The sequence below is a fragment of the Anser anser genome, assembly GCF_964211835.1.
Source record: "Anser anser genome assembly, chromosome: 5".
NCBI classification, from domain to species: Eukaryota; Metazoa; Chordata; class Aves; order Anseriformes; family Anatidae; genus Anser; species Anser anser.
This window is the reverse complement of record NC_139725.1, coordinates 11,291,999-11,310,914: the sequence shown is the minus strand read 5'-3', so window position 1 is coordinate 11,310,914 and position 18,916 is coordinate 11,291,999. Positions and strand designations below refer to the sequence as shown.

The following is an 18,916-nucleotide window of genomic DNA, read 5'->3' as shown; positions in this document are numbered from 1 at the left end:
CCAACTTCCAGACATAGTAAGTTGCTTTCTTTTGAACTTTAAAAAAATAATTTAAGACAATCACATGAAAGAAATGCGTGAGATGAACAAAACAGTTTCATCTGCTCTAAAAAAAAAAAAAAAAGTAGGCAAGGTGTAATTATGTATTATGTTATCACCATTGTTTGTTACTGAAGTGTGATAGGTTACTTAATTAGGTATCAATAAGAATAATTAAGAAAGATGGGAAAAGAAAACAGTGATTAGGAAAAAAAAAAAGACAAAGGGAGGTGCTGTTGCTCTGCAGGACACGGGATATTTGTGCTTTATAGAAATGTTAAAAGCTCTCAGGCAAATTCAAGATTTGCTCTCGGAGGCGGGCTCATTGCCCACACTGAAACCTGTGGCAAATGGGTAAGGACATTTAATTGAGGCTATGATTTTCATCCAAAACCAATTATATTTTATAAGAATGGCATGATAATTTGTCAGATATCCACAAATCCTGGAACATACCTGTTTGTCCCCATGATCAAAAATTGTAGTTACCCTTATGAAGTCTTATCTTCATTCCTTTTGTACTATAAATGAACGGCAGCGTTTGGTGGTTGGTGGCATTTAATTTGCTCAGTATTGTCAGCTACACATATTAAAGGGTCTTTTCTAAAAATAAGCTCCTATTTATGCTATGCAAAATGGTAGAGAGTACTGAAATGGAAGAAAGGTTTTGAACACGTGCATTTCTGTCTATCTTGTACACTGCATATTTCTGTTTTTGTAGGACTATATAAGTAACCCCATTCACCAGTAGATTATTAGAAAAACAAACAGCAAGCCTTGAAAGAAATGGTATCCCAAAATTTGAAATCTGCACATTTCATGCCTGTTTCAGAAGCATGGGCTCTGCAACAATTAAAATGTCTTGTCTAACATTCCTCAAATTGTTCAAAAATTAAAGAAAACCTACATTTCTGGAAATAATCTCTTAGACGTGACGGTGAAAATACCTTCAGGTCAGCACAACTCTACCACTGCCAACTCCTGCAAGTCCCAGATGTAACTAAAGCTAGAGTAACAGGGTACTGTTAGAGTAACAGACTACTATATGAAGCTGGGGCAGGGGGTGGGGGGTCCCAAACCTCTGGTATAGCAAAGAGATGGGATTAAGAGGGCTAATGCAGCCCAAACAAAGGACTAACACATCAAAATGCTTCCTTCCCTATACAGAGGGGAAGCAGTGAAGGGAGAAAAAAATGACCATTACTGTATCAACGATTCAAATATTCTGGAAATAACTTTGTAATGTAACGTCATTCAGTCACAGCTACTGTTTCTTCTCTGTCCTCCTGCCTACTCGGGGTTGTCACAATTCTGCAGCATAGTCTTGGTGTCCTTAAAAAGAAAGAGCTAAATTAAATCTTGTTCTGGTTTTAAATAATTACTTGTCCCTACCCAACACTTACATCATTCAGATGCAGCTCAGGAAGTGTTTTTTTTTTTTTCTTTTTTTTTCTTTTTTTTTCTTTTTTTTTTTCTTTTTTTTTACATAAGCATGTGTACTGAGAAATCTGCTGGGAGCTGAGTAGGATGTGAAATTCAGCAGCCATATCAATTTTTGGAAGGCACATATGCACATTCCCCTGCAGCAACCAGTGACTATGCTTTCTCAGTCAGAAATGAGTCAACCTAAAACATTTAGTAAGTGTATGACTCTTCCTTAACTCCTCAGCAATACTGTTAACTATTCAGAAACACATTTGTATTCGAACTGCTGCCTGACTGAGCTTCCTCATTTGATGGTCCAAAGGCCCACAGCTATTACTTAGCAATCCTGTGCATTAGCTGAATGGTTGCTGCCAGAAATGAATAGAAACCTCAGTAATTCTGTGGTCAAATGTTACATATCTATCTAGCCTAAGGAGAAATAAAGAGAGAGATTTAAACTCAGGTGGCGTTTTAATATATTATGTAATTTAATCTGAAGATGTAGGCAGTAATGAAGGTATTAAACTAAAAGCACTGGTGCTCTTGCTTAAATGGTAATGTTTGTCTGCATGATGGCTCTTTTCAGGATGATCATTGTTCTCTTGGTATCAGGCTCTGATATAAATGTGTGCAGCCCAAAGACAGGGCAATGGCTGTAAAAGACCATGGAGTTACTTGAAATATACACTCCTCTGAATGACACCTTTAGCCAGCCATGTTTAAATTGCTGTGTTTAAAGGCCAAACAACAAAAGGTGGGACAGTCAAGCAATAAAGCTGGTTTGCTATAGAAGTAGAGCAGCTAAAGAATTAATTAGATCTACAAGTCCCATGATTACAAATTGAGCTGCAAATACATACAAGACCTCTTTCTACTTACATATGTGCTACTGTAAGAATGGATGAAGTCTATGAGTTATCACAGTGTACAGTTTTTTCAGCTGTCTGTATTGAGCTGTGTATACCCTAATGCCTACAAAGCCGATGCTCCAGCAGTGTGCTGTGAGCCCTCACTTCCCACAACGCGGGCACTCCCCTCACACACCATAAGCAAACCCCTGCCTTCTGGTGCTCTTCACAGGGGTGCACATCTGAAGCAGCCTCGGTGAAACACCACTGTGGGTCGCTCAGCTGATTGTAACGCTGAAGCATCGCCCCTCACCAGAGCTTTCCTTCTCCCAGAGCTCATTTACACAGCCTCAGTGTGATGGACGGACAGACAAAAGGAAGAGGGAAAAAAACAAGCACAGTATTATCTTGCTGTGATTTCCAAATGTCCCTGCTCTGTTCCAGGTATTCCTTCCAGGCACACACCGTAACTGTCTGTAGGCATTGCAGCAGGAGCACTGTTTGCTACAACAAAGAAATGCAAGCACCTGGTGTTCCCAGTGGCCCGCCATTTTACAGCCAGACATAAAGGGAATTCAGCAGTGTATTTTCACCCTGAATGATGTACGGGACAGCAGAACTATTTCTCTAGTCAAGAGACATTACATAAATGAGTCTTTTAAACACTACCACCGTGTTCTTTCTATGCCAGAGTGCATTTGAAATGCTTGATGTGGCTAGGTATCTGGACCATACCATCTGCAGCAATGAAAAGTGACACTGGAAAAGTTCTGTATCAGATTGCCCCTGGCCACATGCATCTCTTGTGCTGATGGCTTTTACTAATTTGTCTCAAATAGTTCTTGCAGCAGTGTAACAGGAGGCCTATGTTCAAGAAGCATGGGCTGCATGCTAGGTGGCTCTTTTAATGTTTTCAGAGGAGGAATAGAAATACTCCAAAGAGAACATTTTAGTATGAAAAACTGAAGGCTGGATTCTCTGCCTTGCTAGAGCCTCATCACAACAGATGTTCTTGCTCTTGGGTTCTCTCGAATAAACATTTCTGTTGACATTATCATATTAGCAGAGTGACAGCAAACAATCATGGTACGGTTGAGCCTGTTTTTTGGTTGTAGTCTCTATATTATTCTTCAGCTAAAATCCTGGGTCCATCTATACTGATGAAAATTTTGCTACCATTTTCCAATGTGGCCAAAAATTCAAAATTTCACTGTGAAATCCAGATTTAAAAAAGTTGCTGCAGTAGGTGGGCCAAGAGGTTTACAAAAATACAGCTCACCGTATATATGATGGCAATTGTTATTTTTGCGACCGCTAGCAGTACCAGCAATTCTGTGCTGCAAGGTGTCTAGACATCATGCTGCTGTAAGCAAGCTATGAGTGTATTACAATCAGGAAGGATTCCCTGCTTTTTCCCCTTTCACATAGCATTGCTTCTGTATCATGACAGCTTTTTTGGCTTCCTCAGAAGTGGCAGTACTAGCAAACACTGAATCCTAGGTGCCAGGTCACGCTTCCGTTCATCTGCTAACAGTCTTCCTTGCATGGGCTTCTGGTTCCCAAATAGAAATGCAATTTGTGTGCCTCCAGAGCATCCTCCCAAGATGCTGCAGAGTGTGAGGTGCACGTGTCCGGATCCCAAACTGCATGAACATTGCAAGAAATATTCTTTGTATCTCGGCCAAGAACTCAAAGCACCCTTTGTTAATGATGTTTCCTGCCACTTCAATGCCACTGAAGCTGGCATGTGTAGGTTCATGCCAAAGGAACAATGACAGATGATCCTGTGGGGTGTGTCTGGGGTGTTCTCTTAGGAAAAAGCAAACCTTCCAGCACTCTTTTTTTTTTTTTCTTTTTTTTCCTTTCTTCCATTTTTTAATGGAACAGTCTGTTATACCATCATAAAGGGATTTTCACAAAGATTTATAAATAGAAAAATCTCCCGCTCTGAGAGAGGGAACAACGAGATCCTGTGTGTTTCACGGTTCAGCAATAAGCTGCTCAATGCTTTTTCATTACATTGTTGTTGGGCACTCGTCAAAATATCAAATTGTTCTGTGGCTACAACGAGCCTGTCATGATGACTCATGTTTTAATTAGAGGATGCCATAATGTGCCAGGCTGCCATGTATCAATGAACAACATTCAACTTCTTCATCAAATGAACGTACTCTCCCTGGTAAAATGATACAGTTAATGGGGTCACTACTGTGACTGGAGTTCAAGGAGGTGACACGCATAGAGGGTCAACACAGAAAGAAACCTGCTTTGTACTTTTTCTGTAAGTTCCAAGTGCTAAAGTTATCTGCTGAACTTTACAGGGAACTGATTTTAGCAAGGAACTATGAAGTCCTTATTAACAACCTTATTTTCAAAAGGGGGAGGGTGAATAAATGGCGGTGTAATGGCTCAGGAACTGGAGAAGACAGAAAAACTGAGGCAAGAGACAGGCTTGAAGCCAGGCCATGTAAAGAAACATGGACACTTGTTAATACTCAGATGTGTATAAGCCTTTAAATGTAAGTGCTAGTCTGTCAGCAAGTCTCCCCTGCCTAGGAGAGAGGAGCCAATTTTATTAGCAGTTAAGACAGGAACTGAAATGGGGCATCCAAGAGGTTGATTCTGAGGGGGAGGGAAAAGCAGGCTTCCTTCTACTTTTGCAGCTGGAAGAAATTAAATGCAAAGAAAGCGTTTGGAGCATTTGCTTCACTTCCAGTGCAAGGGTAAATTCTGCTTCAGACGTCCATCCAGCGTAACCCCACACCTCCCTGTGCACAGAGCAGCCCCCCTTCTCCTGCACACACCACCAGTGATTTACTCATGCATCCCTTGTTTCCAGGGACCTGACTCATTCCTGGGCACAAGGACAGTCGCAGGAGTAAGCACTTTTGTGAAAGAGCTTAGTGTGTATGATGAGGCTGGGGCAAATGCTGAGCTAGGTACTGTTGGTTTCATTTGTGGAAGGAACAATTACAACTTCCTAGAAAACTATCGTGGTGAGTTTCTTAATTCCAAAATAAATGCCAGTTGTTTGTGCACAACTGCACAAAATTCTCAGTCATTCAGAAGCTTTATAATTAAGCCTGTATCCTGGAAAAGGGTTGACATTATTTAGCACAGGAAAAGTAAATGCTACACGATCGATGTCTTCAAAGAACACATTCTTTGTTGCTTTTTAAAGAGTGCTGAAGTGGTCCCAGAGTTGCTGTTGCAGGGCCAATCCAAAGGGAAGGCCAATCCAAAGAAGCAGATAGGAATTTTTCTGTTAACTTTAATGCCTTTGATCAGAAAATCGTGATTTGCCAGTGAAATGTCAAAAACCTAAAAAAAAAATGAAGCCAGTCCTACCATAAGTCTCTTCTCAAAACTGGCAATACAGATACAACCAGCCATAGGATGTTCATGCTAGCTGCAATGCAGAGAGCAGACTTCTGTCAGGTGAAGTGGAATCAGCATGCTTTATGTCTCTGCATTTGGACAGAAAAAGAGACCGGTTTTGTTGAAATGTAGATGCCACCTTGGATACTGTTCACAGGACTTATCTCCATAGGGTTTGCCTCTCCATATGGACAACGGCTAGCCATGCCGACCAGTGCACTAGTCGCTCAGACATCTCCGAACAGCAGAAATATTTGCTCCATCTACACAGTTTCCAGCTTCTCCTCTCTCACGCTCCTCCTTTCCTGCGCAGTTTCTGGCTGCCTACTGCTCTTTGTTGGCATTTGCTACTGTTAACTGCAGCAGCATCAGTACCCTGACAAACGGAGCCCTCCTTTCCTTTTCTTAAGAGGAAAAACTCACCAGGCTCCAGTTCTCCACTCTGATCATTTTTGTCTTCCCTTATTTCCTTTAACACTTGTGCAGAAAGACGTGCTTCCATTTGAGAGCATGGTGGCACTCACTGAGGGGGTGGATGTTTTCCGGGGATGGCAGCGTGCAGCCTAAATGCTTGCATCAATCCTTCCTTCTGCTCCTTAGCTGGGGGGGAATTTGGAGAATATGTTGCCATCAGAGTAGCCTCCTCTTTCTGGAAGAGCACAATTCAGAAAAGCCAGATACTGAGGACATACGTAGATTCATTATAACTCCATCCTCCTGCAGCATTAGCTGAAGAGAGAAGAACTTTTCTGCCATTGAAATCAATGGCAAAACCTGATTGCCTTTCCGAGATGGGATTACACCATATACTGACACCAATGCTTGTATTCTAAAGTCTATTGATTCAGACAATCCGAAGGATCATACAAAATGACTGCAGGTGATGAAACCGTCCATCTCCAACCCTGAATATTCTTTAATGTTGAATAATGTGAAATAGGCAATGAACAGAGCTAGCAGAAAAATTAAACCCTTGAAAAATATCATGCTTTCACAGTTTTCTTTTGAAGACTCTCAACTGATTTCTTCATCAAGATTTGTTCATTTATTTTCTGTTACTGTTTTCATATATCACATGTACTATTTAAAATGACAGTGAAATGAATTAGCACATTTTGAACCCTTCATTTTTGACAAATGAAATGATTCCTTTGGCTTTCTTTCCAGATTATTAACCCATTTTTTCTAAAATAGGATATTTCAAAAAAAAAAAAACAAAACAAACAAAAAAAAACTTCTATGTTGACAGTTTTTAAGCTAAAAAAGCTTTAAATCATACAAGATTTTCTATATGCATGATTAAGTGTGCTTTGGGGAGTATTTTAAAATAATAAGAACAGAAGTTTTCACTATTTTTGATATCATCAAAGGCAAAAAGTTTTCTGCTTCTTGAGATTCTCAATCTTCTGTCTTGTTCTGCAAGACTGAGTCACCAGTCCCAACACTCAGGTTGTGCATGCTCATTTTACTCAGCCCTCCCTCCTGATGCACAGGGAACAAAGAACTTCCGAGCCTGATTCCTCTTGGAGTAGTGAATAGCAGCAAAACCGATAAAGTTAAACTTTGTTTAAGCATTTGTTACAAATATCAGAGTTGGGCCTAAATGTTTAGCAATGTGATCAAGTGTTCATAATTATTTCAATTTTGAAAGTGATCTTTTTCTATTTATGTCCCTCTGGTCTTTGGCAAAATAACGACGATTAAATTAATAAAAAGCTTGGAGAAGAAGGTGATTCAGCTGTCCTGCTCATCAGCCATCCCACTCCTCCTGCTGAACAAACATTCATGCATATTCTGGGAACCCCCGGGTCTGTAAACTGCTCATCACCCTACTACAGGGAAATGGGGACTAGATGGGAAAATGAGGCATAGAGCATTTTGGAAAAAGAGGAAATATATGTGAAAAGGACACCCCCTTTGCCCCCCACAACAGACCTAGTCACAGTATGTTTTCAGGCTGATAACCAGCCTGTGATGTGGGAAAGCAATTCCAGAACTTGCATCATTGTAGAGATTTCCTGCAAATATGCTAGAACTCGTGAGAAAGTCCTACTGTATTGAAGATCATGTTCCTTGAAAGTGAGTTTTAGTAGAGAAACCTGGTCTCTTTTTTACGCTGTCTGACCTTCTCTGTACCCCACATGGGCTCAGGAGAGAATCCTGCCCTCTCTTTCCCTCACTGGTCATATTTTCCCATTTCCTTCAGGCTGTATAAGTGGTCACCCAACCTTTTAGTGAAGCCGGATTAATGAGAATCATTTTGAAGTCTATTAAAAGTGCTGCAGAGTATAGGGCAGGTTTTGAAAGACAAGCAATTGATTTATGAAGCCTTTTGGAAAACACTACTCAAGGTAGAAGATGTGAGTGAAGGAAAGATGCCCAGGTAGACTGGGACAGCAATATGCTGCGTGAAGCCCTTAGGTGTAATGTTAACCAGATGCAAAAGTACCTCTCAGTGATTTATGATGTGCACTGATGATGAAGCACGCACCAGTCGGAAGGTGATTAATATGCTTGTCATAAATGGAAAGAAGGTGGCAGCTAGCCAAGAAAATTTGTCTGTGCAAGCAGACCAGCTCGATTGGCTGAGAGTGATGCAGTAATATGAGACTGATTGAACTCATGGATTCAGTGGAGATTTTTATTAAAGATAAGCACCTCCAGGGAAAGGTGTTTCCATGAGCCATGGGGCCTCACAGCAAACAGGAATGTGGAAGAGAAAAAGATGTGACTGACAGAATGGATTTCAGAGACTACTCATTTCCCAGCCATTCTGTTTGGGGATCTGTAGTTATTTTAGAGCTTTGATGATTATATTATTATTTCTAATAGAAAGTCCAAAACCCATGAACCCTGTCATTCCGTAGGCCACAAAAGGTAGACACTGTAATGATTCTGATGCATCCAGCCCTTCAGAAAGCAGAAAACACTGAAAAAGAAAGGAGTACCTACCAACATATAGCTGTGAATGAATTGGCAGTCTCAGACCAACTTTGAATGATATATACATCACACCAAAATAAATAAACGCATAAAACAAAACAAAACCAAACTAAAATTAAACCACCAGCATTCTGCACAAAGGAAATCATCAACTACTCTAGCTGATACTCCTGATTCCAGTTTGGGAAGCTGAATCTGCAATAGAGAAGCTGAAAACTGGAGGTACACAAAACCTTGCCAAAATCTAGTCCTAAAGGTGACTTTTTGCATTGGACCTGAAGATGGTGGGGAGATGGGGTGGGAGAAACATTGTCCTGAGCATGGTACTGCTGACTGTCAGGTCCCTTTCATTTGTATCTACAGAAAGATAGACATAATAGATGGAGCCTCCAGTTCTGTACAGCTTGCACCTTCCTTACCAAAAGAGTTAGAAGTCTATCATGATAAGGAGAAAAAATTCATCTGTGTAGAAAACATATGCCATGATTCAGATCAGTGCAAGAGAATTTAGATATTTTTTTTTCCTTTTTTTTTTTTTTTTTCCTGGAAATAGCCCTGGTTATTTTATTGGAGTTTGTATATAAAGCAAGACCTACAGTTTGGAACTGGAGGAAAATATTAAGTGAGAGAGAACATGAAAACAAACAGCTAAATTTAACAAGTTATGTGTTGCAGAAATTAATTACCTAGCTGCAGCCCCCAGGGTGTGATCTCAGGACATCTGGCAAACAGCAATAGAACTGTGCTCATATTCTTTCATATTTATACACAACTCAGTCTTGATCTTTGCTTGGCTGTAGTGTAATGCACATTTTTCATTAGCAAAGCAGGCTTAGTATCTAAGAAATACGCATTCCTCGGCAGGGCTTTAGAACAACCAAATGGTGAGAGGACTTTTGAGGAACTAGCATCACTTCTGCAAGGAAACTGTAGAGGATGTGAAAGTGTCTGGGGGGGTTGTTAGCTAAAGATAGCCTGCTGGTAAAATGCAACATGCACTTTAAAGATAGTTCCATGCAGAAAGCCAAATCCTGCATTCCCTTCTTGATACTCCACAGAGACATGCCTCCTGCTGACTTACGGAGGGGTATAGCCCAAGCAGAGACTTTGACATTTGTCTTTTCTCCTTTCAATTGTTATTTTCTAATGTATTGAGAAGTATCTGTAGCACTAAAACAAAATAGCTAGCACTGTCTCATAAGATCTTTCTATCTACACTCCAGTATCGGCTTTGACAAACAGAGTGGGGTTCATAGCTCATACACCATAGCATAGAAAGGCAGCATTAATGGTAAAACCGATCGCTTCTCCAGCTGTGAGAAAATAGGCCATTTAAAAACTGCCTATTGGACGGTGCCCTTTAGGTAAAAAAGGAAAGCAGCCAGAAAGTCTTTGTCACAGGAGTAGCCACGAAGCTCCTCAGCTACAGAACGTGAGTCGTAATAATCAGATGTGATGCAGCAAAAGTCCATGGTGATGGGCCCATATGTGTCAGCTGCTCAGGCGAGGACTGCTGGGCTGAAAACCAAATGGCAGAGAAGTGTGTTCTGGCTTTCAGAATTAAAACGCCAACTTAAGAGACAGATAAGCAAATCTTGGGCCTGCAAAGGGCAGAAGGTTTATATATATATAAAGTAAGATGTAAAATAAGGGTCCAGAAGCACAACGCTCATTTCAGCTTGCACCTGTAGAGCCTCCTCCTGCCAGAGCTATGCCACTGTAATATAGCTGTCAAAGCTAGAATCATCCCATGGCATTATGCAGCACACTTGGAGCCACAGCTTCCTCCAGTGGCATCAAGTAGTTAATCCATCAGACGTGTGATGACTTATTTATAACAAACAATAAGAAAAAGATAGATATGAAATATTTCCACTGAAATGGCAGATTATAAAATGAAATTAAATGAAATGAAATGCATATGAAGTCTAAACTTGAAGGTGTTCCCTCTGACATTTAGAAAAGGGATCTGAATTGAGAAATTGATATTTTAGTTACATTTAGAGATCACAGATGTTTTGAAATGGATTGGTAGAGTGCTTTGGCATAAAGCTAGCTATGTGATACCCTGATCTTCCCCGCATCCCGTGGAACGCAGTGTAATCACCATTGAACTCATTAGCAGTGCCCTAAAATAAAGCAGAGGTTTTCCTGTCATCTTGAATTATGTACTGTTCTAATGTTTTGGAGGGAGGAGGAACATCTTGGGTACTCAGTACAGCAACAGGAATAGCCTCTCTGTGCTCACATTACCTCAACAGTTTTTACAGTCTTTGGTTTTCCTTTGTATCTTGTGGTAAGAAGAAGAACACTTGGACTTTTATGCTTTCAGATGCATGGGCATATTGTCCTAAGAAGGTATCTAGTATTTAGTATATTTATATATTTATATATTTATATTTATATTTATATATTTATATTTATATATTTATATTTATATTTAGAAGGTATCTAGTATCTAGTATTTATCTTTTAAAATATTTATTGTATAAAACAGGTGAGACCTTTGTGATTTATACAAAGCAAAGGATCTGTTTCTCGAAAGTATTATCAGGGACACCTTCCACTCTCAATGAGACCTGAGATCAACAAAAGCAACAACATCAAGAGCGGATTGTTTATGTTTAGCTTTCTAATGAAATCAGACTTGCACAATTCATTATGTCAGTTTCCCTTTGTCAACACTTTGAACCTATTTCAGTCAAATTGGCCAGAAACATTGAAGCCCCAGAGTTAAGAGTTCCCTACAAGTGCCAGAAAAAAATAGTTTACCCAAAGCATTTTTTTATGGAAAAATAAATGAAACACAATAAGGGAGAGAAAAAGGGCATGCCGATGACATGACAGGAACTAAGGGTGCTGACAGGAAAGCATTAAGGAACATGCAGGGGAGAACTGGAGTTCACATATGTCCTGAATAGGTCCTGCTGTGAGGAGGAAGTAGGATAAAGCTAGGATTGCTGAAGACAGGTAAATGGTGCCTCAGAAAGTCAGACACGTTCACTCTGATGTTCATATTTGATTTTCTATTATAAATAAAATTATGAGAGTCCTTTGACTAAAATACTAGTTATTTGAGGATATGCTGGCATTGCTATCTTGGATTAGTGTGATTTGATGCAGATGTGAATGTAAGACATAAGAACCCCATCAGATTCCTTATTTTCCTATTTTGGATCCAGATTAGAGATGACTATACGGGGCTGATTCCACGGAAACTAAAGAGATGAAATATGATCACATTCAGTCTTGAATTCATGTGATGGTTGTCAGCTTGTCAAGAAAAGAAACATGAAGGAAATACAGGACAAATGGAAGTCTCTCTATGTGAAAAACCTGGTTCCTGAGAAGACAAGAAAATCATTGATACCTTTCCACAAGACTCCACTGACCCCAAATATCAACTAAAAACATATGCTTCCTCCTTATTATTATTGCTACAGTTATGCACTGTTTCAATATCCTTCTACATAGAAAAGCGATGACATAGCAGCTGAAAATACACAAGTGAACCTCTTCTGGCAGAGTCTAGTGGTGATGATGAAATGTGTTGCCTGTCTGTATCACCAGCAAATTATGCTTTGTGGATGTAGTTTACTAATTACAGTTTTACATATGAGTTTCTCCATGGAGAAACATCTTTACATGTAATAGAAATTCCATACATTTTTCTCATGCAGCATTTCATATACATTGGTTTAATTAAGTCTATGGATAAATCAATATTTGTCCCAAAGAGGGATTGTTCACCATCCTTCACATGCAAGAAATTGAGGCATGGAAAAACTGACTGGCAAATTCAGGCAGTGAAATCAGTCCCTGACCCAGCACTTTAGTCCATGAGTCCGACCACAAACTCAGATGTCAGTTCCCTGTTATACTAACCACAACTCTTTTTCAAATATCCACTAAGAGTTGTTTTGTTTGTTTGTTTGTTTGTTTGTTTGTTTTGTCTGTTTGTTTGTTCTTCCACCAGGAATAGTTTCCTGATCAAATGATGTATGTGAAGTTCTTTTTGGTATCTCTTTAAATGGTTAGCCTATTGAATGACTGTCTGTAACAGATTTGAGCCCTGTTCACATTTGTGTACCCTGTGATCTGAATCAACGGCAATTCCTCCCCAAACTTCTCTTAATACATTTTAAAATAATGTTAAGAGACAAGTCAACAGAAAAGAGAGGACTACTGCAGCCTTAGAAAAGATGGTTCTGATTTTCTAGTTCTAGCAATAAAAGGCCCCATAATCCATTCTTCAGTTTGTACATTTGCCCCACGGTTTTAAAACAGTGAAAACAGACCTGACTATAACTCCTGTGTAAAAGCCTTGCCTATGCTGTTAAACAGTCCAATGGTGGACAAGACAGAACAATAAAATAATGATAGATTAATGATATAAAAGATCATTAAGCATCATATTAATAAAAGATAGGATAATATGCTTCAATGCTTGGCTTGGTTTCATTGTGGGTAATTGCATCCCACTCACCAAGTGTTGCATAGCTTTCCTGAGTACTGAGAGAATTGTTACTCCGTTTCACCCCCTGAGGTAGGTGCCTTTCTGTCTGCGTAACATGACAGATGGCTTGATGTCCTTAGGGATCCTTTGCATTTAACTCATGGAGCAGTACAGGAATTCAAAGGAACAGATGTTCCTGTAATATCAGGTAAAAAGATAAGCATCTACATCTACTTTTAAGATTAGTTATATCCTACACTGTCAAATTTCTCCACAGATGTATCAAAAATAAATAAATAAATAAACACTAAAAAAATAATACCAATACCATTGCTTTGGCAATTTAAAGGGGATTTACTATCGGATGAATGCTTATTAGATTTTTTATTTTAAATCTCGTTGCTATATTAAAAAACAAATGAGGTTTTAAACAGGAATAGGAGAAGAGAGGAAATAAATAAATCTTGATGCAAAGTAACCAGAAAATTTCCTACCATGCAATAGTTATACATGAGGATTTAGTATCACCCAGTGCTTTAGAGGCTTTTACCACTAGAGGGCTGAAGCAACAGCCTCAATATGACAATGAAAGCTGCCTTTGCTACACACGAGCCGAACACACCCTGGATTATGTGAAATGCAGGTATTGCCATTAGAGTTAACACTAATATTTTATATGCTTAAAACAATGAATATCTTGACTGAATATTTATTTTCAAGAAACAGTTTATGGAAAAAAAGTTTCATGGGAAAAAGAAAAAGAAAAAAAAAAGAAACAAACAAACACCACCACCACCAACAACAACAAACGAAGAAGCTGTTCCTTGTGGCCTGACAAGCAAGATCGTTATTTTAGCATTGCTTTGGGCTTTTGCGGTTCCATGGTCCCAAAGAAAGTAACAAATTTATTTGAAGGTGACATCAAATTCCATCAGATTCAATGGACAACTGCCATAAACAGAAGCAGGAGTTAAATCATGACTTTTGAGGCATGTTTATGCTACCTCAGTCCCAAGTGACTCAACATTACAGACATACATTTAACGACATAACTAAGGTTTCTCAATCATAATTTATTTCCAAAGTCAAGACTGTATCAGTAAGAAAAGTACTGTGTCGCCTTTTAATAGATAGGGAAGACAAAATCTCTTAGCTTGAATGTATGTGATCATAAGAGTTTAAAGTGATGAGCATACGATTATTTTAAAAAATGGATCACAAAATATATATTCATTTGGAACCTCTGTGTGCCTGACACCTAGGAAAGAGCAAATCCATACTGTAGTGTATCAGCAGCAAAGGTAAGGTCAAAAATGAAATTGAAAATTGCATTTTTAAAGTACTGGAATATATAACCAATGAAAATATTAGCTTTGGGTGTAGTTTGCTTCAGCAAAACTAAATCTTAGGGAAGATAAATGTATATTGCTGTGTAGATTTTGTAGTCTTCTAAATGGATTATGCTATATTTAGAACCTATTCAGAGGGTTATTATAGAAAAAAATGAGATTAGATATGGAGTAACATAAAAAACTTAGCAAACAACCACAGTTATGATTTTTCATCTCTTTTTGCTTAATTTGTTGAAATAGCCCAGTCAGAAACTTGTATAAAGGGACTATTTCTAGAAACAAAAGGACAGGTAAAGACTCAGTCCTTTAGCCTTCAAACAAGCAAAAGAAAAAGAAAATCTTATCACACAAAGAGAGTTTTATCTAATTACAAGATTTCGCGATTAAACAATCAGCTTTCTGCCCCCATGTGAAAAACTGCAGGCATCTGCTGCATTCTGCTGGATCTACTAATGTTATGTTATGTTATGTTATGTTATGTTATGTTATGTTATGTTATGTTATGCTATGCTATGCTATGTTATGTTATGTTATGTTATGTTATGTTATGTTATGTTATGTTACGTTACAGATTCACAGATTCACAGATTTCTCTAGGTTGGAAGAGACCTCAAGATCATCGAGTCCAACCTCCGACCTAACACTAAGTACTCCACTAAACCATATCCCTAAGCTCTACATCTAAACGTCTTTTAAAGACCTCCAGGGATGGTGACTCCACCACCTCCCTGGGCAGCCCGTTCCAATGCTTAATAACCCTTTCGGTAAAGAAGTACTTCCTAACATCCAACCTAAAACTCCCCTGTCGCAACTTTAGCCCATTCCCCCTCGTCCTGTCACTAGGCACGTGGGAGAATAGACCAACCCCCACCTCTCTACAGCCTCCTTTCAGGTAACTGTAGAGAGCGATGAGGTCGCCCCTGAGCCTCCTCTTCTCCAGGCTGAACAAGCCCAGCTCCCTCAGCCGCTCCTCGTAAGACTTGTTCTCCAGACCCCTCACCAGTTTGGTCGCCCTTCTCTGGACTCGCTCGAGCACGTCCATGTCCTTCCTGTAGCGAGGGGCCCAAAACTGAACACAGTACTCGAGGTGCGGCCTCACCAGAGCCGAGTACAGGGGCACAATCACTTCCCTCAACCTGCTGGCCACACTGCTTCTTATACAGGCCAGGATGCCGTTGGCCTTCTTGGCCACCTGAGCACACTGCTGGCTCATATTCAGCCGACTATCCACCAATACTCCCAGGTCCTTCTCGGCCAGGCAGCTTTCCAGCCACTCATCTCCCAGCCTGTAGCTCTGCTTGGGGTTGTTGCAGCCCAGGTGCAGGACCCGGCACTTGGCCTTGTTGAACTTCATGCAGTTGACCTCAGCCCATCGCTCCAGCCTATCCAGATCCTCCTGCAGAGCCTTCCTGCCCTCGAGCAGATCGACACACGCACTTAGCTTGATGTCGTCTGCAAACTTACTGAGGGTGCACTGGACGCCCTCATCCAGATCATCAATAAAGATATTAAAGAGGACCGGCCCCAGTACCGAGCCCTGGGGGACTCCACTAGTGACCGGCCTCCAACCAGATTTGACTCCATTCACCACAACTCTCTGGGCCCGGCCATCCAGCCAGTTTCTAACCCAGCGAAGCGTACGCCAGTCCAAGCCCCGAGCAGCCAGTTTCTTGAGGAGAATGTTGTGGGGAACGGTGTCAAAAGCCTTACTGAGGTCAAGGTAGACCACGTCCACAGCCTTTCCCTCATCCACCAAGCGCGTCACTTGGTCATAGAAGGAGATCAGGTTCGTCAAGCAGGACCTGCCTTTCATAAACCCATGCTGACTGGGCCTGATCGCCTGCTTGCCCTGCAAGTGCCGCGTGATGACCCTCAAGATAATCTGCTCCATGAGCTTCCCCGGCACTGAGGTCAAACTGACAGGCCTATAGTTCCCCGGGTCTGCCCTGCGGCCCTTCTTATAGATGGGCGTCACATTGGCTAGCCGCCAGTCAACCGGGACCTCCCCCGATAGCCAGGACTGCCGATAAATGATGGAAAGCGGCTCGGCCAGCTCCTCCGCCAGTTCTCTCAGTACCCTTGGGTGGATCCCATCCGGCCCCATCGACTTGCGGACATCCAAGCTCCGTAGCAGGTTGCCAACCATTTCCTCATGGATAGCGAAGGCCACATCCTGCTCCCCATCCCCTTCCACCAGCTCAGGGCACTGGGTGTCCGGAGAACAACCGGTATCGCCGCTAAAGACTGAGGCAAAGGCGGCATTAAGCACCTCAGCCTTTTCCTCATCCTTAGTAACTAGGTTTCCCCTCGCATCCAGTAAAGGATGGAGATTCTCCCTAGTCCTCCGTTTCGCGTTGATGTATTTGTAAAAGGATTTTTTGTTGTCTTTAACGGCAGTAGCCAGATTGAGCTCCAGATGAGCTTTGGCCTTTCTAATTTTCTCCCTGCACAGCCTCGCTACATCCTTGTAGTCCTCCTCAGTGGCCCGCCCTTTTTTCCAAAGATTATAAACCCTCTTTTTTCTGCTAAGCTCCAGCCGCAACTCTCTGTTGAGCCAGGCCGGTCTTCTTCCACGCCGGCTCATCTTTGGGCACGTGGGGACGGACCGCTCCTGTGCCATCACGATTTCCTTCTTGAGGAGCGCCCAGCCTTCCTGGACTCCTCTGCCCTTCAGAACCGCCTCCCAAGGGACTCGGCCAACCAGCGTCCTGAGCAGCTCAAAGTCAGCCCTCCGGAAGTCCAAGACAGCAGTTTTACTGGTCCCCTTCCTGGCCTCGCCAAGAATAGAGAACTCTACCATTTCGTGGTCACTCTGCCCCAGACAGCTTCCGACCACCACATCTCCCACCAGTCCTTCTCTGTTTGTGAAGAGAAGGTCTAGCGGGGCACCACCCCTGGTAGGTTCACTGACCAGCTGCGTCAGGAAGCTATCTCCCACGCTCTCCAGAAACCTCCTAGACTGCTTTCTCTGTGCCGTGTTGTGTTTCCAGGATATGTCCGGGAAGTTGAAGTCCCCCACGAGGACAAGCGCCGACGATTTTGCAACTTCTGTCAGTTGCCTATAAAACTCCTCATCCGTCTCCTCATCCTGGTTCGGCGGTCTATAGCAGACCCCCACCAGGATGCTAGCCTTGCCGGCCTTCCCACGGATCCTAACCCACAGGGATTCAACCTTATCATTCCCAGCCTGGAGTTCCACAACATCAAAAGATTCTCTAATGTAGAGAGCCACGCCACCACCCCTTCTGTGCTGCCTGTCCCTCCTGAAGAGCCGATAGCCAGGCATTGCAGCACTCCAGTCGTGGGAGCGGTCCCACCACGTCTCCGTGATGGCAACCAAGTCGTAGCCTGCCTGCTGCACAATGGCTTCCAGCTCCTCCTGTTTGTTACCCATGCTGCGTGCATTAGTGTAGATGCACTTCAGCTGGGCCATCGCCTTCTTCCCCGGCCTAGCCATTGTTTCCCCCGGCACAGCTCCAACAAGCCTTGTTTGAGCCCCGTCCCCCTTCTTACCTAGTTACGTTACGTTATGTTATGTTATGTTATGTTATATGTTATGTTAATATCCCTCAGACAGTCTTAGTGCTTTCTCAGGAAAGTGTGTTTTTTTTAGTGGGTGGCTTTTGACTGAATTTCTTTGCTTATGGGCAATAGGTCACCATTTAGCAGTGACAGCGAGACTAGAATTTTCTCCATGATGAATTTTCTTCCATTTTACCTGCCCCTGATGCCAGTGGAAAGAACTCACAATGATTTCAATTGAGTTTGAATTAGGCCTTTTGTGAGAGGAGTGTGTATGTGACAGTTATTCATTATAGAAATAATTATTGCTAACAATATTGATAACATATTGTTATGTGTTGTTTCATCTAGAAATAGCTTACTCTACCAAAATTAAATAATTAATAAATAATGATTAAAAAGTTGACATGTCTGGACATCTTTTACAACACTACTGACATTCACTTTCTACTGTTCTTTATTAGTTCCTCATCTGAAACCACAACAGCTGACTTGGATCAGGATGTGACTCAGTAATACCTGGATATAGTATGTAATAGTCATAAAATTCCTGCTTCGAATGGCTACAGCAGCAGCCTATTCACTATAGCATTTTACTATCCCAAGGTTATTTGCTATTCTGCATGTTTCATACAATTAAAGACTCATTCTCCTCTGCTAAGCGTCTGTAACCAGGAATGTCTTATCTGGCCTTTAAATCCATTTGCAGTTGGTATGATAGATTATTTCTCTTTTCCAAATCAGTCATAATTCACCTATTAAATGTTATTATTTTAATTATAATTACTGCTGCTACATTGAGCCATGGCACCAATGTCAGAGCTGAGCTTTCTAAAAGAGCGCCAGAGCTCCTTCTTGGATGTAGTGTGTAAAGAAATGAAACACCCTTGCTCTGCAGACTTTACAATCTCAAATTCCAGCTGAAAAAAGGTGCTCAGTAGTTTTCTGAAAGG

General features: G+C 41.3%; 1 long non-coding RNA gene across 1 annotated transcript in view; it reads right to left on the bottom strand.

Annotated features, from left to right (window-relative positions):
* Positions 1 to 18,916, bottom strand: part of LOC310900310 — a 184,719-nt gene that overhangs the window by 30,815 nt on the left and 134,988 nt on the right. The gene's annotated exons all lie outside the window — the stretch shown is intronic.